The sequence below is a fragment of the Sebastes umbrosus genome, chromosome 4 (assembly GCF_015220745.1).
Source record: "Sebastes umbrosus isolate fSebUmb1 chromosome 4, fSebUmb1.pri, whole genome shotgun sequence".
In the NCBI taxonomy this organism is placed as follows: domain Eukaryota; kingdom Metazoa; phylum Chordata; class Actinopteri; order Perciformes; family Sebastidae; genus Sebastes; species Sebastes umbrosus.
In genome coordinates this window covers 23,209,410-23,232,136 of record NC_051272.1, presented here as the reverse complement: position 1 = coordinate 23,232,136, position 22,727 = coordinate 23,209,410, and the positions used below count along the sequence as shown (strand labels likewise).

The following is a 22,727-nucleotide window of genomic DNA, read 5'->3' as shown; positions in this document are numbered from 1 at the left end:
GTATGAACACACTTGTTTCAACTCATGCATGGTCCCCTTCTGTAATGATTGCCTTGTCTGATATGCTTGTTTATACCCCAGATGTTGGAAATATGGAGCTCAGAGGAGCATATCATTTTAAAACCCAGCTGCATTTTTGATCTTCCCCTAATAGAATGGTTCATCTGCTATAGGAAACAACATCTGCCACAACTCATATCACAATGAGGTGACAGGTGGTGCCACCTAACATTTTTATTTTTATTTTTTGATTGTCAAGGCCGTGCTTATAATCCATTTATTATAACAGTAAAATGTCTTTATAGACTGGGTTGGTTTAGGATAAGGGCCAAATTGCTGGTGGTTCAATGTCAGCTGTTATTAGAAGCTGTGCAGTTTGGAGGAAGGCTGTGTTGTATTGTTGTGCTGTTTATGGCTTTAGTCTGTATAACTAGCACTGCTGTGCTCGACTAGACCTATCTGGCTACTCATATAAACTGCCCCCTTGTTTTTCCAAGTATTATAGTGATTATAGTGTGTGTTTTCTACTTTATATTCATGTTTATGTGCTGTGGATTCATACTTGTGTATTATTTGAATCCGATTCCAGTGCATTCATGTAGTTTCCAACAACTGGCCTCCATTAACAGCTAAAGAGAGTGCTCATATGCAGACTTTGATTTGTGTATCCAATTCATTTTAGCACCCTCCCAAAGAGGCCCAACAAACCATCTGCTGTTTAGATAGACTCTGACCTCTATGCCTCTCAAGTCCAAGCACACCACCAGAGCATATCCATCCATACAGCCCGCCTGGTTGTTAATCTCTGTGTAGAAGACAAGGAGGTTATCATCACATGCCATTTGAAGGGACGGGCCCGCTGGCAAATCCCCACCGAGGGCCTTGTTTCGCTCTGTGCACAATCTCCCTGTCACTTACAGGACACAATATGTGATTAATACATTGTCATGCTGTAGCAGTGTGACAATCTTGATGGCTGCACATCCTGGGTCTTTAGGGCATTTGCTATGTTTGGACAACATCAGGAAGGAAGTGACTTTTTTTTTCCTCTCTAAATGTGTGAGAACCGGCGAAGCAGCAAAAACATTACGTTATGTTCTGTTTTGTACTATTCAACCAAGCTTTTTTATTTGACTGTAATAACTGTGACACGGTCAAATGTTGATTGCACTGAATCCTTGCAAAGCACGGAAATCCTATCCAAGACATAATCCCCAATACTGACCATTAAAAATGGGAAGTAATGAGGGTAATTTGTCTGGATTGCAAGATCTTGTGAAAGGCAGCAGCACTTTAGTGTTAATGATCTTAAAACATCTGGCTCTGCATAAGCATCTAGCTTGATCTGTGCTCCTCCTCTACTGGCAGAAAGAGTCTGGATGTGGTTCCTAAAGAACTGCTCTCTTCTGACCTGAATTCTCCTGCTTCTACAGCAGTGGTGTTAGTGGGCCACATTAGCATTTCCACCATTTCTTTGAACCTCTGATGTAATTAATTTAGAAAATGGGGGGACCACTTAAGGGAAAACGTATGTGTCCTACTAATAAGTAATTAGCACAGGGAGAAAATAAACATTTATTCTGCCTACAAAGGGGTTTTAATCATGCTTTGTCTGATGGTAGCATGCCGAAGAACTGCATTTTTCAGTGCCTAGCATGCTATTTGTAGAATCCTTCAGGGGATATGAAAAATACGATTTTAAAAATAGTGTTGTCTCGTAAAAGATAAAAAAGCTGTGAGTGGCAGGTGTCCAAGCTTGACTTGTGTGTTTGTGTGTGTTGATTTCAACTTGACTGACTGTGAATAGCATTGCTTGTGTTGTGGGTGTTAAACCTGAAATGGGCAAATAATGTGAATCCGACAACTTTATTCACAATTACATTACATTCCAGTCCCTGACATTTATTCCTCTTCTTTCTTGTGGCAATGGGGCAGTAGCACAGCTCCACTTTCTGTGAGGACATATGTGTAAGAAATGCTTAACAGCAATAAGCCACCCAAGCTATTGTTTGAATACAAACAACTGATGGTTTCTATGATGCCATTGATTGAAGGCATAGGTGTAATTAGCCAGAATAAGTGAAAACACCTGATTAGGGGTGGAACAGTATGTGTAGTCGTCGCGAACCGTTCGGTACAAGATGCCCTGTGACCCAAACAGTCAAAATAGTCTATTAAGATGTACTACTCACACACGCGGAACATTAAAAAAAAAAAAACATTCTGTGAGTGAGAGTTTTGGAAAGTTTTGGCAGTGCTCCAGTTGTTGTCAGCTGAAGCATGCTAGTCACTTTATCCCAGTTACCCGGGTTAATCAAGCTCACTTGACAACGATTTCTGTCAAACTGTATTCTGTCATTGTTGAACTGAAGTCGGGTATATCTGTTGATACACTTCAAACATTCAATTTATGACAACAAAAAAAAAAAGACTAAATAATAAATAAATTCATACATATATATGAAGTGATCAAGTGGCCGCCTGTCTCTCTCATACTGTGTTAGGTAGGTAAGGTTGCTTGTTTTGGGCTCTTTTGGGGAGGAGAGTTGCTTCTTTTGGGCTTGTTTCTATGGACCTGGTTGCTTGTTTCTCTCGTGAGATCTGGCAACACTGTCAGTCTGTTGTGCCCACCCTGTATAGATGAGCACAAGCTGCAGCCCTATTCAGGAATTATCAACAGGTCAGAGCCTTATGATAGATAACTGACATTTATGTTATTCTTTTTATTGACCATATGCCAGTATTTGAGTACCTTAACTTTTACACTAAGAATTATGACCAATAAGCCACTGTGAATGTTTACGCTTTTAAAATAAATGAAACACATCCAAACCGAAAATGTACCAAACTATGACCCAAAACTGAGATACATACTGAACTTTGTATACCCTCCCACCCCTACACCTGAGTGGGTGTGCAGAGCCTTAAATGTACCGGAAGGAAGCGGCGATACAATTCAGTAAAATAAAGTGCATTTCTATCCAACTGTTTTCACGTGCATATTTAATTTATGTATTCAAAAAAAAACTTGACCGGAAATGCAGAAAATTCTGAAAAAAACAAACAAACCTTGAAATAATTTGCACTACATTTAGATGGAAAACTGGCTAATGATGGCTTTGAGCCTCAACTGTGCACTTCGATTGACAGCACAACACCTTCATTAGGACAATATTTCTGCTGCTGAAGAATGGGCCTTCATTTTGATTGTTTAGTTGGTCGCACTTAATGTATAGAAGCTGTTTATCTCAAAATAGAAAAGTATGTTTTGTCCATAGCTATGTTTTTTACCCAAGGAGATACTGATCTCATCCATTCTGTTTGTATTTCTATACACATTGGTGGGAAGACGGGACTTACCAAGGGACAATTCTTTTGATTTTGGTGGTGGTCAAGGTCTTAGTTTTCTATTGATGGATGTTTCTTGCCAAAATTATATATGATAAATATATTTCAGAGATTCTAAAGCCTAATTGGATATGCAGCATTGTAGAGTTAAATAGAATTGGTTCAAATGAAAATCTAAATAAACTAAGAACAAATGTCTTTTAGCCAACACCAAGCTGGAGAGATGTTCATATGCATTTGCATGTCGGCTTTCAGTACCATAAAATTGTAATGCCATAGATTCTCAAAGGAAGCTGGGATTATTTTTAGTCAGAGTCAAAATTCAGCTGTGATTCCTTGGAGGGGTTCTGATAAATGTGGGTCCAGTTTGGGTTCAGGAATAAATGTCAAGCTGTAACAGATGTGGTTCAATAATATGAGGCTTACATTTACATTTTACATCTGAACCATTTAGCTGATGTTATTTCCAAGGGTAACTCACAAGGAGTGCAACCGCAAGAAAGTTTTAATTCCTACTTAAAGACCCTATTTCCATAATTTTGAACTCAATAAATCCTTCTCAAGTAAATAATCAACATTATGGAGTAATTGCTGTTGTAAATGTGAAATAGTCAGGACTGACAATGGAAAGAAGAAGCCTCAACCGAAAGAGGTCTGCCGTATCCTTATTTTAAGCATGGAATAATTATTACAGGCAAACAAATAAAGAGATAATAAAAAGTACAATAACTGTATGCTATATTATTTTCTCTAGAAAAGAAAAGCTTGTGTACATGCACAGAGTAATGAACATTTGGGCACATATTTCAGATGCAGAAAGATCCAAGGAAAGGCAGGAAAGGCAGGAATGGTAAAAATATCAGACCTATTCTGGTAATGATTAGCTGCTGCTTGAGAACTGAACAAAGTTTTCTAATTATAGGTTGAATCTCTCTCTTAACATCTTATATCTCTGTCATGTAAAACAACAGTAGAGATGGAATAGTTAGCAGTATCATCAGTCTCAGAAGAACAGACAAATGGATATAATAAATTGACCAATTACATTGCATCTTTTTAATGATAATTCAAGATAACCTGTAAAATAATCTCTCACAATTTAGCAAATACTAGAAGGTGATTTTTGTTACTGTAACAAAGTAATTTATCTGTGTACTTTTTTGAGCATTTTTAAAAATAAGCAATTTTACATGTACTTAATTATTTTATATGTCAAGTGTTGTACTTTGCTTCTTTTGAAGTCATCCATTTCAGAGTAAAAAACGGAAGTCACGATAAACCGTCTGAGAATTGAGCACAATGCAAAACCGCCATCTGTCTATACCCTTTTTCAAATTTATAAGACACATATAAGTCATATCTTTCTCACTGTTTCATTTAAAATCTGGTCATTGCTTGAGGCAAGAGATTAAAATATACAACATACATATATTCATGACAGGCTCATAAAGCTGTTAAAACAAGACTTGTTTCTGTGTAACACAGCAGTAATCTATTAGAAAATAAAAGACAAAAAATAACTCAGTCCAAGTAAAACACATGTGAGCTTTAGCTGTCATGGAAACAAGATAAGATAATCAAAAGCAAAAATGGTCAGAGATGACGAAATCGTCCGTGCCCTCTGGAGATGGAAAATGAAATAGCACATAAACACAGCAGCTGGAGGTTATTCTTAACCTGACTTGGGGTTTCTGACTTCTGTGATCTGTAATTTCTGCTGTGCCCCTATCAGTTTCTCAACTTAGATCTGAAATAGTCCTTTAAGCTTGTTACAGCCATTACACAGGAGCTGCCTTGTAGAGGGTACCACACATGAATGTTAATGTTTGAGCTGAGAGGCACTTACATCCTCCACTGGTATCTTTTTGCATTTGCAGGCTTGGCTAGTTAAAAGATTGAGCCAGTGGGTTTCTTACACGTTATTCATATAGAAAATAAATGAGACAACAGAAAATGGCTATTTCTTATTTATATTCTGTGCTTATTCTGTATTACTTTGATAAAAGTAGGGAATGCAAAGTAGGTAGGGAATAGAAGTTTAGTAAGTACAGGATGAAAAACAAACTGCTGTACAGGATTGTATTGGTTTGACAGCTGGATAACAGCAGCTTATAGCCTGGAATATAGTATTTTCTCTCACAAGATTATTGTACATTTTTTCGAATATTTTCAGAACGCTGTGTTTTGTGCACTATCGCAGTATCTGCATGGATAAGGCATTTCCGTGTCTAATGCTGGACTTTTTTTATACTACTAGATCTCATGAGCATTCTTGAATCACAACCTTTCCTAGCGCACACACCCAGCCAGATAGTTGTTACACAAATGGTTGTTTAACATTTCGAGTGCATCCATCTGTCTGTGATACAGTACGGCAGGACTCAGGCCTCAGAGCAGATCCATCAGACAAGGTAAAGTTAACAGGCACTTTACTAGATAGTCAGTGAGGCTTGGAGTCTGCAGTGGGTAGGCAGGATAAGGCAAACAAAGCCCAGCAGAATCGGCTGGCAGGCAGAACAATCATCAAATACTAAGAGCGTGTATTAAACCGGCACTTAGTCCAATGCTGGAGGTAGTGAACTGCTCAAGGAGTGTGCTGTTTTCTCTTCTTTCTCACAGACCTGTTCAATTGACAAGCATAGGTGCAATGGCATTTATGATGTCTGGCATTTAATTTACTTATGCCAATAAACGGCCCGGGTATTGTACATGCTGGCTCACTGGCATGACTTACTGACACTTCTAATGTAAATAAGTAACACATCCATCATTAATGTTATTTGTCACGCCTGTACTTTCCCTGCTATGACAAGTCAAGAGAGATGCCTGTGGCAAATTAGTTCCAATTTTGACATTGATGCCACATTGGTAATTATGACTTGGAATCTTGTATTTTGCCCTGATATATTTCATTTGGCACTAATACAAAAGTGTCAGCTTGGATATTCAAGGTAACTGCCCTAACTCAAATGCTATTTTTACCTATAATACAATGCCTATCATATAATGATAGATAACTATGCATTCAGGGGCAAATGTTTTTAAGGTGGAAAAAGGCAGTCCTGGTGATGTGATTGACGTGGTGTTCGAAGGAGAGGTGGCTGTCGAAAAAGACTCCAAGGTTGCAGATGTGAGGCGAGGAAGACAGAGTAGAGTTGTCGATGGTGAGGCAGAAGTTCTGAGTGGTCTTGGTGAGGAATTTGCGGCCATCAGCGCTAATAGCGACACACAGTTACAGTGAAATTATTAGCGTCTTCAGAAAGCTGGTGGTAACTGAAGCGCATTTATTAGTGGTGTCACATTTAGATTTTCCATTGAGCAAGGCAGCATTGAATGATATTTTTTTCTTTTTTGTCCTCTGCTTCAAATCATGCCATCTTCTTTTACCGTCTGAAGGTGTGCGTTTGAAAACACCAGCAGCACCGACTGGGATATTTAATCCCAAATATGGTTTCTCTCCGTCAGGTTTACATTCCTTGCTTCAAGTTTTGAGGAATTTCTCTGCTCCACGTCAGTCAGGACCTGCAGCTCGTGGTCTAAAAATATATTTTTTTCTTTTTCTCTCTACAATTGTTCTGCAATTATCATCTACAGTGGTTATTTGAATAAAAACAAACAATTCACATGATTTGGAAATAAATGATTGTATTTTTATTTAACTATTTGCTTTGATTAGAATATTCTTGGCATGCATAGTTTTAATGATGTATTATAAGCTGCTTAGAGCTAGTGTTAGGAAGTTAAACAGATCATGATCCCCTGTCTATTATCTTATTTGGAAAAACATCTCCTTGAAACAACTTTATTTATTCAAGTTTCTCACTAAAAACTACATTTTACAAGATTACATTAGAACACATAATGATACCGTTGTAATTTACCTTCACCCAATATTCATTTTTACTGAATAGAGCTTGGCTACATCATAATGTAAACAAACTGAAACATGATACAGTGTGCGTATGGCATTACGTCACTGTGCATTCATAACTGTCGGAACGCATCGATAAGAGGAATTGATAGTCAGAGACGCATACAATTCGACAACTAAGAACCGATTATCGATTCACATCCCTAGACCATTTTCCGTTTCCGCCAAAGTGGCAGATGGATTGAATTTACCCAACCTGCATTTGGCGGGTGCTAATTTCTGACCGTGCTTTATCACATGGGTAATTGCAATCAGACTCAAAGAAAAAGTAAATTGCACTCAGCTGCAAAACTTGGCGCAATATCTTTTGTGAATCGTACCTTGAGATGGGGCAGTCAGCGGTTGCAAGTGATACGCAATTTATGGGGCTATCAGCAGCCGCAATACATTTTTTGTGAATTCAGTGTATAAATTACACCTGTTGTTAGTTAGCCTGGCCAACGCTATTGCATGAACGAGTGTCGCAACCATGATTACGTTTCCCACCATTATCATCCATCTCTCATGACATGAACGAGGCATCAGCTCCCTACTTTTGTCAGAACATTGTAAAAGATATGCAACCACCTTTGCTCTCTGTACTCCGTAACAGAAGGTGATGACGTTTCCACTTATCGACACTTCCTTACCATGTATGAAAACTTGTATTATTTAAATTGAAAAGCTTTTTTTATTTCAAAGATGTTTGTCACATGTTTCCTTTGCTGCATTTTCTTTTATGGAATATGGATTCCTTTCGTCCATAGTTTCCAAGTCCATTTCCCAGATTGAATATTAATTGAATGTGGCTTTTCAGTGTGTTTTCTGTAACAGGGCTGTGTTGATTTTTTTTTTTTTTCCAGCAGGGACATCGAAGCCACTATTCCAAAAACTATTGGCACTATGCACAGACCCAGAATCAAACCAGGATTTATCAACAGAAACAAAATTCTTGTTAATTCCTCTTTCTCTGTTTCTTTTTGATAGAAATAGTCTGCAGTCCAGAGTCACAGCAAACACTCACAGACAGCTCAGTCAACGGGAGGTAAAGCAGATCAGCGAGTCAGGGATCTAGAGATCACATCTACTCCATCCATCCACCTTTTTTTACTTTGGCTTAAAAAAAAAAAAATCATCAAATTCAAGGAGCACAATCACGTCTTTAAGGAAGACAGCCTATTTGTATTCTAGGCTCCCGCTCTGTCTCCTCACGTGTGACTGAGTGCAAGTGAGCGAAGAAGAAGAGTGAGCAAGGAGGGAGGAGGGCAGAAAGAGGGAGGGAGTGTGTGAGAGAGAGGAAGGATGAATCTAATGCATTGCAGCAGAGAACTGTGACAGACCAGGCATTTATTTGAGCAGAGACTGCTGCTGTAGCAGGAAGGACGCAGCAGCAACAGCGGCGGCAGCAGCAGCAGCAGCAGCAGCACAGCTCTATCACTCAGTGCCTCCACCACAGCTGGAGACAAGGTGGACACGAAGAGGCGGAGGCACAGGGAATACACACCAGGAGCACAGCAGCTCTCCAATGCCACCGGCAATACGATTCCTGGAATACTACGTTGGCTTTTCCAGCTTTGCCTTGCAGCACATCAGTTTTTCTTTTCCTCCTGATGCCCTTCAGTCCATCTATTTCCCTCTCCTCTGTCTTGATTTGAAGGGGTATTCATGCCAAGGGGAAGCGTGGCTTGATTGAGAATCAGCGCCAGTCTCTCTACAGGTCAGACGTTGGTACCAGCAGAAGACTCAAGAGGCGTTCTGCACATTATGCAAATCTCCTGAGCGATCTCCAGGGGTTTCATCACAGCTCTCTGGCTCATCCACTGGAAAGAAGTCAGAGTTTTATGGCTTTGAGAAATACATATGAGAAGTTGTGCTCCAAATAGGCCTCAGCTTTTCTGTTTTTTTTTCTTTTCTTTTCCTGTATGGCTATTAAGTTTTTTGGTCAATGTGCGGCGGACCCAAAGACAAGAAAAGCAGAAGAGCAAAAGTAAATTTGCTTTGTAAGAGGAAGAAAACAGCAAAAAAATATTTTTTGCTTCAGGTCCACTGTTGGTGAATCTTGTGTATTCCTTCCAGAGGGACGCCCAGGACTAAGATGTGAAACGCATTGGTGAGTAATAGAAGTTTCAAACTTTCATACAAACACTTCCTGACCTGTTTCTTGCATTAGCACCTCAGATATCAATATAAAACAATTTGTAGAGTGTTGTTATCTATTCAAAGCCAGGCATTTATTACCCACTGACACTGGACTACATTATTTTTATTCTATTTTATTTAAACAAATGCTATTTTTTTCTGTCATCCTTGCAGCCCAGGCTGCAGGGATTGATACACTAACATGATATTGACAGGCTAACTGATGCATGGCAAGGCTTCTCCAACAAAATCAACCTGTTGTAATCTCGTTGCTAAGCTACAGTTCCCTTCTGCGACAGTAATCATGCTACCTGTCAGGAGTGACATGATTTACCATGAGTGGACATCAGCATAGTTCATTACTCCGGGTCGGAGAGCTTGTGTTGATCAGTTATGTCCAGATACGTGGAGGAAACGTACATTTAGCTTTTGTCCTTCAGAGTTCTCTGATGTTTGTGTGGCTGAGCACATAAATGTATTCCTACGCTGTCAGAGCCGTGCATGGTGAAGCACACGCAACAGTTCGACAAAGAACAGATCAAAGTGTATCTGAGTATCTCAGGTTATTCGCTAAATGCAACACTAGGCATGGGTTATGTATTGATGTTGGTCGTGAAAGGCAAATTGTTTGAACACTTGCTGTGTGAATGCCTGGACCTCTGTGTGAGAGATTAACTGCTTGGGTTACAAAATAAATTACTGCTTGTCCCTTTTAGAGAGATGAACATTGTCTCAGCTGGAAACACAGCCTTTTTTTCCTGTGTTATTGGTTTCATGAAAACCCCATGTGATCCATATCCAGTCTACTCAATGTCAATCACAGGTCGCTGCTCGGTCTTGTCTAACCTAACCTAACTGTATCAATCAATCCTCACTGTAATTACACATTACCAAAATTGTGAAGTACTATGCTGAGAATCAAGTACACCATACACTGGTGGCCTGTTGTCCTAGAGGACTGGAGTACTGGTGGTGGGCGGTTTCTATTTACCGCAATCACACTCCTCTGTCACCCACAAGCCTGTTGAGATAAGAGGGAGCATGGCACACGCATTTAGATTACACCATCATCTGTTTGTATGCAATCAAGGCCTCTGAGATGCTGGACAAGTGCTGTACCCCTGAGAGAGCATGTGGTGATGAGCCATGTGTGCACAACCCTTGATGCCACTTGTGATTCTTGAAGCAGCGAGGTGATGATGAAAGGCTGGTAATTGCCGCTGATTAAGATATTAGAAAAAGCATTCACCCATGCATAATGAAATTATATGCGTCATCAAAATCAGAGCAAACATACTTCAATTAGTCCAATTGATAAAGTCCTTCCATCTAGACGGGATCACTTGAAAAAAGTGAGCCGAATTGGATGCATTCACTCGCCGTTCATTACGAGAGGATGTGTGTCGCATTGTGGTAAACAACGCTATGTCTGCCTGAACTGAATACGGGAATGATTGTGGCAGCGCAGCACAATGTTTTAATTGTCACACATGGGTTGTTATTCTCAGTTTTGCACATCAGCCAGTATGTCTCCAACTGCATACTCTACACACTATGGCAACAATAATACAGGATTGCATAATATTGGTTCTATTTTCTTCTTACAAAACCCAAACTGCACTAAACCGGCAGCCCTATGGGGAGCTGAGCATGCCAGCAGTGAACAATAGACTGTCAGCCATTCTTTTGAAGCTTAATCCAGCACAAATCCCACACCAAAAACATTAGTCTCAGTAGCAAGCATATGTGCCATATAATATTGAACAAGGAAAACAATAGGAACAGCATGAAAAACAAGTGGGAAACAGGAGCACACCGGTGGACCTCTAGGGTGAGCCGCAGCTGGCTTTTACCTATATCGACTGATGTGCGATCATGTTACAACACTGAAAACTACAAACCAAGTACTTCAAGTACATTTGCTGCAGTAGCAGATCAAATGCTGTGTTTTGCTTTAACTCTTTTATACAGACCTACCGTGAGTAATTTATTCTCTTTTTTTAATCAAGTAAAATGAATGAATCAACCCTCATCAGAATGGTTTTACAAAAGCTTTTTTCAAAGAACAAATGCAATGAAATAAGTATTGAAAAACAGATGAAAACAAAATGAGACAAGGACATCTCTAATTTAGAGAATCATAACAGTTAATTACAACTTGAGCCTTATTTTCCATCATTTTTTTTGTTTATGAAATCAATGCAATTGCTGAGTACTGGGAACATGCTACAATTAAATCCAAAGTGGCAAGAATCAAGGTTGTCCAAACATGTTGTAAATAAGTCAACAGTTTAGCAAGATTATCTAAAACGTTTTATTTGGAGATAAAACTGGAAGTTCAAAGTTAGAGAAAAAAAAATACTGGGCGCACAACTATGCCGGGTTCAATAGGTCAGAGTTGAACAGGAAGTCCATGTGTAGATATTACAGTTTGAATAGTAACTTTATTGTTCGTCATTTTATTTTCTCTTCCACATAAGTTTGCATAAGTTGGGGTTTGTTTAAAACAGGGCTTCTAAAAAATCAGTCAAAAAATCGGTCAATCAGTCAACTGATTGAACCAATGAAAAATCCGCAACTGTTTTGATAACTGGTTTTTAGTAGTAGTATTTAGTAATGTAGTAGTAGTTTGTGGTTAAGGTTTTTTTTTTTTTTTTAAGAAAGCAACAATTGCAATAGCTTCTCCACTGTGATGATTTGCTGCGTTTCTTTGTTTTATTTCTTTGGGTTTTGAAATGTTTGTTGGACAAAACAAGCAATTTATTGATATCACCACCTTGGGCAAAATTGAGATGAGCATTTTTCACTATTTTCTGACATTTTATAAACCAAACAATGAATCAAGAAAATTATTGTCGGATTAATCAATACTGAAAATAATCATTAGTTGCAGCCCTAGTTGGAGACATGTATCATCATCTGACTGCAGATGTGTTTTGCCTCATCTGCCTACCTGGAAGCAATGTCTCCACGTTCCTAGGAATGATGACAACTATTAATACAATAGAGTGCTACAGGGATGACGTATTTTTGTAGGCCAACCGGGAAGTTAGCATCGCCCTGGGTTCCCTCGACAAAAAGCCAATGGGATTTTTCCATTAGGTTTTGGATTATAGCAGAAAATAAACTCTAACATTTATGATACTTACATGTTGCAGTATGTTCCGTAAAATAATCTCCACGAATGAACAACACTTTTATGATTTTTGTAGCCTAAATGCAATCGGCAGAACTAAAAAGCTAACGTTCGGCTATAAACAAACTACACCACGGTCCCTATTCCGAAAATATGACACAAGTTCTACTAAAACTTAATCGTTACAAGCACAAGATGTGTGTTTAAATGTGTATGTGGATTCATGTATGTCCTACAGTGGAACTTTTCACTCCCTCTTTGCTTCCAGTGATATATTTATGCTCACGTATGAAATTGATAATAAGGTGAATTGTGTATCTGTGGTGAGGATGTGTAATAAAATCGCCCAGCAGACTTTTGACCTGAATCTACAAGAGTTTCATGACGTGCAATCCACTTAGTAAGCGTCTCCTCAGACCTAGACTAGTGGATGATTGTGTGTACATCTCAGTGCTTATCTATGCATTGCACCCTCCCTGGTGAACAGTAAAGTGGCAGGTATCGCAGGCTGTCAGGGAGCTGGAGACAGACAGCGCGAAAAGAGAACTGACCTCCTCACTCCTCTTTTCCATGCCTTGCTGATGATGTTGCCCTCGCCAGCTTGGCAGTTGTAGTGTGGAACAGGTGCAGAGAAGTTTGAGGAGTTTACGTCGGAAGCTTTGAATGCCTCTGTCACTGCAAAAGCTGGAGAAAATGTGACCTTTTATGCACTGATATGTCTTTCTGAGAGTTGTGGACCCTGAGATTAAAGGCTCATCGCAAACACACTGACAGTGACAACTCATGTAATGTCATATTGTAATTCATCAAGTTCAGTATGTAACTGCACAAAGTCAAACAGCCTGTTTGAGGTTCAGCATACTTGCACCTGCTGTATGTGTGACTGTTTTCTGTCAATGATCAAGGTTAGTAGTGTACATTTTCAAGGGAGGGACCTTTGGACAGGCTGAATATCACTCACAGGCTATGTTACAAATTGCATACTTTAGTTTTACTTTTAGTACATACTGCCGCTGCCCTTACAAAGGATGTACTGTTGCATACAGTATGCATACAATTGGGACATACTACTTTGTCATAACTTGAACTTTGACCCTCCTGCTCATATATCCGCCGCGCAGAGGATTGTGGGTCAGAATAGCCAGAAAAGCATGCTGGCTTGCATACTACAAAATGCGACCGGATGCAGTATAACATCCTGGTATTTTTGGCATACTGCATTTGACATACTATATATTGGGACATACTAAATCTTTTTCCGGCATACTAAATAGTATGTAAGTGTGTATAATTACTTTACTCTCATCACATATACTGTATGCATTTCCATTATCCAGGCAAACTCTGCACTTCCTTCAATAAATTCAAATAAGTCAAAATTACTGCATCTGTCAACAACAGTGACACGAGGGCACAACCCCAAAACTGGTTACTTCCCCACAACACTTACTGACGGAGTCCTGCTTGGGAGGAGTAAAGGTTATAAACGCCTCTTTAGCCTTGCTAGTGGTATGGCTCTAGGGATGGCAATGTCGGTGTGTCAGTCGGTCAATTGGTCCACCTCTTTGGTGTAAACTGAAACATCGCCTTGACATTTTGCACAGACATCCATGGTCCTCAGAGGACAAATCTGTATGCCTTTTGGTTATCTACTGACTTTTCCTCTAGTACCACCATGGGGTGGGTGAGTGAATTGTTTTGACAAGACAAATTACAGCATTAGTTGTTTGTTCAAATGCATAAAATGACCTACTGTATGCTTATGTTTACCTGACAAAGACCACACGTAGCCAGTGAATTATGACTTTTTTCTGTCAGGAGCAAAATTGGAAGTAGCGTTATGTTGTTTGACTCCTGACGGCGTGTACACGCTGGGAAAGTCAGGAGCGCGTGGCGGCTGCGGAACCTGTTGTTTTTTTATTTTGGCTTCCATGTTAACAGGTTAGAGCCACCACACAGCCCGGCTGCGTGTCATCTTCATCTCTTCTAGAGATTCGAGGTCTCGCCTATTTTTAACGATCTGTTCACAATAACAGCAGACAGTGAAAGTGATCATTTGATAGTATATTCATCATACCAGCAACATTATTAAGGTTTCATTCTCTGTATCCTTAGAATATGTCACACACGGAAAAAAGTAAAGATTTATTTTTAAATCAGCACTTCCTGCTTTCGTTTTAAGATAAAAGCCCTCAAGCATTTTTTTCTGTGGACAGAATTCCTTCATTTGTTAACACAAGGCTTTTTTCTGAAATATTTGCATGACAGTGTTGTAGAACATGCAGTGACTTGCAGAGCTCCATGAATGAATATACAGTAGTATGAGGTTTGAATTGTGGATTATTACTATTATTTACAAATTATCACACGTTTCTTAACCTTTTCTGTCTAAAATAAATATAAATTACATTTATAATGAAATGAAATGGCCACTTTGAAAGGAAAACTCTATGTAGAAAGAAAGGGCTGGCAGCAGCAGCAGCAGAAACGCAGCTGGTGTGAATCACGCAGCAGTTCAGCGAGGCAGCCATTAGGCGCTGCTCATGTGGGCGGTGTGGACACGCCTTGAGACTTTGACACTGGATAATTTTGTTCACACCCTTCCCTTTCCTACCAAGAGTCAGCATTGGTTTCTTAAAAGCATGACCATGATCTTTAACCTTAACAAAGTTGTTTTGCGCTTAAACCTAACCCAAACTTAACCATAGTGAAGGCAGATCTGAAGTACTGAACAGTAGAAGTTTGTGAAGGGAATAAAAAACAATACATGTTGTTGTCTACTTCAGTGGATTTGTTAGCAGTATATAATTCATTTTACCAGATGACACATGCATGTTAGTAAACTTTTGTCAAATTCCTTCCACAATTCAGCACCTCGCGATTTACATTCAGTGCTATCCTTCAGAGCCAATACAGGAAGTAGTGGGCCCATATACAGTAGCGAAGCAGATTGTAAGGACCTGAAGGTCAGGGTGGTGGAGTATGTAGTACATAAAAATTTCATGCAGTAAATCGTCATTCAGCGGTCACAAACTTCAGTTTCCCTATAACCCTATGTTAAGTGTGTACGTTTCCTAATCCTAAACATACCCTTTGTTTGTCGTAACCAAGACCATTCCTTATTCTTAATCATACTGTAGTGGCCATGTGTAGCTACTGTATGTAGAAAGTCAGAATTAAAAAAAAAAGGTTAGCATTGGAAGTTAAACTTTGTAATTGAAGGTAATGTGTGTTTTTTTAATCTAACTAAAACTCAATGGAAACTTTATTTGGAGAAATACAGTTTACCGGACAGCTATGGATTTACAAGCATGGTTAAACTCAGTGATACGAGCCTCTGAAATCCCATCCCATGATGATGATGTTGATCACCTGCTGCCATCCTCTTGCGGTAAAAATATTTTGTACCAGCAGCATTTTCGTTGCGTCCCCAAAGCAGCCGCAGAAACCCTGTTGCAACCCTCTAACTCAGTTTTCTTCGACAGAAATAATCTTTTCACATATTGGCCAGATTGTTAATTTGAAATCTAAACCAAATGAGACATGTTTAGAATATTAACCTAATAGGACAGGTCCTCCCTATGCTAATGCAGACAAGCCTGAAAAAGGTCTCTTCCCCAGGCATCCTTTGTACCTGCTGCCATCTGGGGTAGACATTTGAGTGTGTGGGCATGTCAGCACAGGTCAGGTCTTCCCTAATTAGTATTTCATCATAATTACACAGAGACCGCGGACTGACAACTCTATTTAAAATGGTGTAATGCTGCAGGTAGATAGTGAACTGAATCAATGGAAATATCACAGTGGGAGATATCACTTAATGCTGGTAACGGCTCACTCTCTGATGTTAAAGACATTTTTTTAAAAGACAGAAAGAAATACAGTGTGGGTGGTGCAAATGAAACATAATGTGAAAAATTAATATATTATAAGAAACTGTGTCATCAGATACTCAAACCTACAATTTTTGTTTACCTTTTGACAGTAGAGTAGAAGCTCTGGGGATGATGAACGCCTTGAAAAATAAATAAAGTGCAGAGAAACATAGAAATGTCGCTTACGATGGCAATACAATACAAGCTTACTTGACAAGTGTGTTAAGACAGCCAGAATAAGCAAGAGGTGTAGCTAGGCCATCACAATTCCCTATTGCATCAATTCTCCTGTTGATTTAGCAGAAAAACACATCTAATGGGGCTTGTATATGGGAATTGTATTATTTTTGAGTAAAGTCTACTGATTTGCATATAGAAACTAACACAAGTGGCTTACCCACAAGCACACTGAATATTTCTCTTTTAAAAATATACTAAGCAGTGCCAAGATAGACAATTGTATAAAGGCTGTTCATGAAATTGTATTGGAAAAGCAGGTTCACTTCAACATTCTGATTGTCCGTTGAGTATATTCCAAAAAAAAAAAAGTGAAAAGGTAGCACATCCCAGATTTCCAAGTGAAGGAGGGCAAAATACTCACATTTCACTTGTTTAACATCACAATAGAGATATGCTTAGGCGTTTCGGCACACAGCCTTCATCAGAGCGCTGTTGTTTATGAAATATTTGACAATGAATCAGTTAATTATTATTACAATGGGCCGTTGGCAAGGGTAAAAGCGAGCTCAAACTCAGAGAGAAAGTACAAATGGATCTAATTTTGGTAACCAGAGTTGAGCACAATCCTGGCAGAGTGCGCTACAATCTGGAAAACGGGGCTGAAGCAGGATGAATACATTGTTAGTGGGAGGAATATATTATCAGCAGATGAAGTCGGGGCAGGCTTTCATAGTGTCCAATCACATTAACTCCTCTTATCCCCTTTAAAGGCAGCAGACAGTTTCCTAATGGGAAAGGAGCAGAGGCCAGACCAGCTTCTGGAACAAAGGTGATTTAAGTTAAGTGGCAATGTTTGCTACATGAAGGAAGTTAAAGTTTAAAAAAAATAAACTCGCAAACTTTGATCAAACGGTCAAACTAGGCAGCGCTGATTAAATATGAATCAATATTCTGTTACTGTAATGTCTATTTCTCACCTCAAATGTTTTCAGAAACATCTTGTTGTGTACTATTTAGCTGTAAAATGAGAAAGTTTGTGACCCATCTGCCATGTTGAAATCAGTTGAGGAAATACCAAGCACCGCCCACCAGCCGGAGCAAACTTTCTCAACACTTGAATTAAAATATGCTGAAAGGTTATTATGCAATTTGCCCAATGATGCCAAAAACATTCTGCCTACTGCAGGTTTAAAGGGAAATTCTGATATTTTAAAATTTGTAAAAGTTTGTAAAATTTAATCAAATTTTGAAACTGGGTCGAACTGCTCGCTTGCTTTTCCTGAATCTTTACAACGGATGTATGAAGTGCAAAATTAATATAACACTTATGGCCACAATTATGAGAATACGCTTTAAAAATTCAGTGATTCCCCTTTAAACAAATCCAGATGTGTTGATTTTGAGAAATAAAATAACTTTTTCACACATCTCTTTTAGTAAAATTCACAAATTTTGTTTTTGAATTTTACCAAGCGTGTGTCGAATTGCTTGAATCCATTGTGTATTTTGTAATATTCAAGCTATTTTTTTATTCTAATTTGTACATCTGTTTTTTTAGTGCTTTCATACCTTTATCACAATGCATGCATGTGCAGTTACGGTTGGGTAGAAAATGAAGATTACCAAACCAAAACCAACCCCTCGATATACAACCCATAGTGGTTATATTTTATCACTGCTCGGTGAGATAACAAATGAACCAGAGCCTAATTGGACCAAGTGGTGGCATGCCACTGCGGTATTTACAAAACCTCTGGCAGCCTCTCATCTCCTGGCTTTGGCACAGCTACAGTGGGGAATTACAGCCTGCTCTCTCATCTGCAATGTTAAATATGGCCATATATGTTTAGTTGTAATTAATGTGCCTCATTGTGAATTTGTCCTTAAATTGCAAAATAGGTATCCCTTACCACAGCATATCAGCGCAGCCTCATAAACATACTGTATTTCATCCTCCAAAGGAAAGCAAACACAGGCAATTTTCTAAGAATAAAAAGATAAAGCATCGCAGTAGGAGTACAGGCAATAACTTTATATTTTAATGCTGTTGACATAGTAATAACTTCTGAAGTTAATAAATACTGTGATATGTGTTATATTGATACAGTGGCTGAATGTCACAAGCACTGCCAGTTTGTCTTATATGAGGGTCAGACTGCCAGCCAACCGCCACCTGTGTACGGTAAGATATTGTAATGAGGCTCAGAAAGTCATTCATTTCTCAGCAGAGGACTGCTAACAGCTTGAAACATATGGAGGGAAAATCGCAAACCAGTGTTGCTGGCAATTCAGCAGTGATTATTAAGGAACACCTGTTTGGCTGGCTGGCAAGGCGACTCAGGGTCCTGCTGAATAGCAGCAGGCTAATGAAGGTCTTCTCAGCTTAATTGTTTGGGCTATAAATAGTGACGGATAGAGGGATAGAGTGTGGCGCCACTCTCATCCATTTTTTTCTTTTTCGCCATACATTCAGTGAATGCGCTATTAAAGGATTGTTGTTGTGAATAGGGCAGAGGAGGCGTTTGTGTAAATGCCAACATTAGCAAGTACAAAAGAGTCATTAACAGTAAACTGTGAAATTAAACTTTGGTGAAAGGATACATTCATAGAGTGAGGGTCGCCTTTTTAAGTATGAAGGAGACCAGTGATGTCCAATAAACATCTTAGGTGTATGGTATGTTAAATGCTATTATAACCTATGAAATTGCATTTGATTATAAAGGTGAACAGCAGCTTTTAGATTGCAGCGAAGGTCCAACAAAGGTCTTTCTCATTAGCAATTCAAATCATGGGCAAAGCGATTTCTTCTTGCGTTGGCCTATACCAGACCTCACATTGCCTTTATGCTCTGACAGAACCTCATTTTAGGGAAAATCAAATGCAGAACACATCAGTAATTGCAACATTACCCACAACCATATCTCCAAAACGACTATTTGACAGAAGAACTCAATGAGAATAAAGCGGGATCATCTGATTTCCAGTTAAACAGCGTTTGAAGCATTGCCACTGCAGCGTGCGCCCTGCTGTTCAGGGGTCACCTTCATTGATGTTGTTCAAATGAGTTTGGCTGGCAGTGTTTTCCAGGTCAACCCTTTGGAGAGAGAAGGCGGGCTGATAACTTTCACGAGCCTTAAAGTTTCACAGCAAGCATGAAAAGAATGACATCATTCAAATGTTGTTTTGAGGAACCAAACAGGGAACAATAAAGCAAAAATGTGTTTAATGAATTTCTGTTTTGTAGTGCTGTGTTCTGAAAATTGAAATGTTCTTAGATCAAAAGTGCCTTTTCTCGACCAAAATAACTTCAAAAATGACTGTTTATCCTTTGAGATCAAATATTTGCACAAATAGATATCCCCATTATGAATCCATTAATGTACATCCTTTGTTGACAATGTATTACATACATACAAGAGAGTACAAAGACTAAACACTAATGTTTGAAATATTAGGTGATAAAAAGTATGGATCGGATTCACTGCAACTCAAGCAAAAAAATACAAAGTCCATTAAGGCCTCAGTAGCAAGAGCACGCTAATGTCACCTTACCTGTGCTTGAGCTCAGAAGTGAGGCATCCAGCATGGCTCACAGTATCCGGAGCAAGCACCATTATTATAATATACTGTATGCAGGGTCTGCATTTGGATTGGGGCCAATCGCCCACTGATTCACCAGGAACCTCCACCGGTGTCACACATTACTGCACCACAGAGGAATACGCGACCACTTTACTAATCATGGTCATCGTCTGCAGATCCCAGATTGTGCATTCATTTACCAGAAAGCAGAAGAGCTTTTACTTGATGAGGTTTGCATTCAGCACATCCTGTTTTTTACTTTTCCAATCGGTATTAAATGAAATATTTAGCTGTAAAAATGAGAGAGTAGGGCTGTCAATCAATTCAAATGTTTATTCATGATTAATCGCATGATTGTCCATGAATAATCGGGATTAATTGCACATTTCGTATTTGTTCAAATTGTACCTTAAAGGTAGATTTGTCAAGTATTTAATACATTTATCAACATGGGAGTGGGCAAATATGTTTCCTTTATGCAAATGTATGTATATATTTATTATTGGAAATCAATCAACAACACAAAACAATGACATATATTGTCCAGAAACCTTCTCAGGTACTGCATTTAGAATAACAAAATATGCTCAAATCAGAACATGGCAAACTGCAGCCCAACAGACAACAACAGCTGTCAGTGTATCAGTGTGCTGACTTGACAATGACTTGCCCCAAACTGCATGTGATTATCATAAAGTGGTCATGTCTGTAAAGGGGAGACTCGTGGGTACCCATAGAACCCATTTTCATTCACATATCTTAAGGTCAGAGGTCAAGGGACCCCTTTGAAAATCACCTTGCCAGTTTTTCACCAATGTATTCCTTAGGTTAACTAGTTTCATATGATCCAGTATCTTCTCTCTAACCTCTAAAAGACTGATTATGCTAATGTTTTAAAGAAATAGTGGCGTTAGAACGAATTTGCGTTAATGCGTTATTGCATTAACTTTCACAGCCCTAAGAGATAGACATTATATCATTAGATGCTGCATGCAACTCAACTAAATGTGTTGAAAGTAAAACATTAAAGCAGCAGTGGATAGGAGCAAAAATTATTTTAAAAAGTTATTTTTATAAAATGGTCACTATATCCTGACAGGTAATCTGAAAAAAAATCATGTGCCTCTCTGTCTTCCGGTGCTCCTAATGGCATCTGCAAGATTTTACGGACCGGAGAAAAAACAAACAATCAGAGCCGAGTTGGAGCCTGCCGTCTCTGAGGTGCTGTCAATCACTCACAAACGCCGATCAACCGGTCAAACTAGGCAGCGCTGATCAAATATGAATCAATATTCTGTTAGCGTAATGCCTATTTATCTCCTTTAAATGTTTTCAGAAATATCTGGTAGTGTACTGTTTAGCTGTAAAATGAGAAAGTTTGTGACCCAGAAGCCATGTTGAGATCTGTTGAGAAAATACCAAGCACCGCCCACCAGCCGGAGCACAGCCAATAGGAAAGCTCAATTGAAACGATCTGTCTGAAATGACCTGTGATTGGTCAAAGTTTTCTGTCACGGGCTAGATTTTCTAAAGCCTGAAAACAGAGCCATGAGGAGGTACAGAAGTCTAGTTTTCTCTCAGAGAACTTGAATTATAATATGCTGAAAGGTTATTATGGAATTTTTGCCCAATGGTGCCAAAAGCAGTCGGCCTACTGAAGCTTTTTTATATATATATATATATATATATATATATTGGACAACATTGGGACCAGCAAATGGCAAAGAGAAACAATTCAACCAAATAATAAAACTGACAATGATTGAGCATTTTTCAATCAAGTAGGGAATTTAATTAAGCAGAGACAATAAGGTCTACATGGTAATTTGTTTACAGGCATTCTCAAATAATCTGCTGCGATAATTAAGCCACTGCTACAATTACAGTGACTTTTCCCACTGCTTTAATTTACAAAAGCTTAAAAGAATGTTTTATAGGGTGTTACACTCTACTATTAGTGTATTTTATGTTTTAGATATCTATTTGCGGCTTCCTGAAAAGGTGACACTAGTTGAGAATGAAGACTGTGCGAGAGAAGTCTCGACTGATCTCGGTCTACTTTTGGTTCCAAAATTAAATTGTATGGCAAACTTAAACAACAGAGGAATAGGGCGAACCGTGCTCCATACATTACTGACTTCAGCCATGACACTCGCCCGCAAGAACCAATTCCAAATTGATTGTTAAAGAAGACAATGCAGATTGTGAATTCTCTGCAGGATACCTATTTAGGCCAAGCTGGCTGTCTCATCAATTGCCTGAAGCGACTGAGCGAATTTGTGTGAACAATGTCGTAATCCTGGTTGGATTTCCTTTTTTTTTTCCTTTCATAGTTTCTCCTCACAATCTCTGTTTCTATGGTGGAAGTGGCATTATGCCACGATTAATTAATTAAGGTGGACTACTGTATATGAATGTGTTATCGGAGGCTAACTGAAATTATGGATTCTCAGTGTCAACATTAGACAGACAGTAGACAGTAGACTAGTAATGTTTCTTCCTCAGGCCTAAAGCATATCCGTCCTGGTTCAACTGTGGGCTTTTAATGCTCAGTCTG

The 22,727-nt window shown here is 39.0% G+C and overlaps 1 protein-coding gene across 1 annotated transcript in view; it reads left to right on the top strand.

Moving 5' to 3' along the window:
• Nucleotides 1–8,633: 8,633 nt before the first annotated feature.
• Nucleotides 8,634–22,727, top strand: part of lrrc4ca (leucine rich repeat containing 4C, genome duplicate a) — a 188,727-nt gene continuing 174,633 nt past the window's right edge. The window contains exon 1 of the mRNA XM_037767592.1: nt 8,634–9,368. The gene's annotated coding sequence lies outside the window, so the exon portion shown is untranslated. The remainder of the gene's footprint in view (nt 9,369–22,727) is intronic.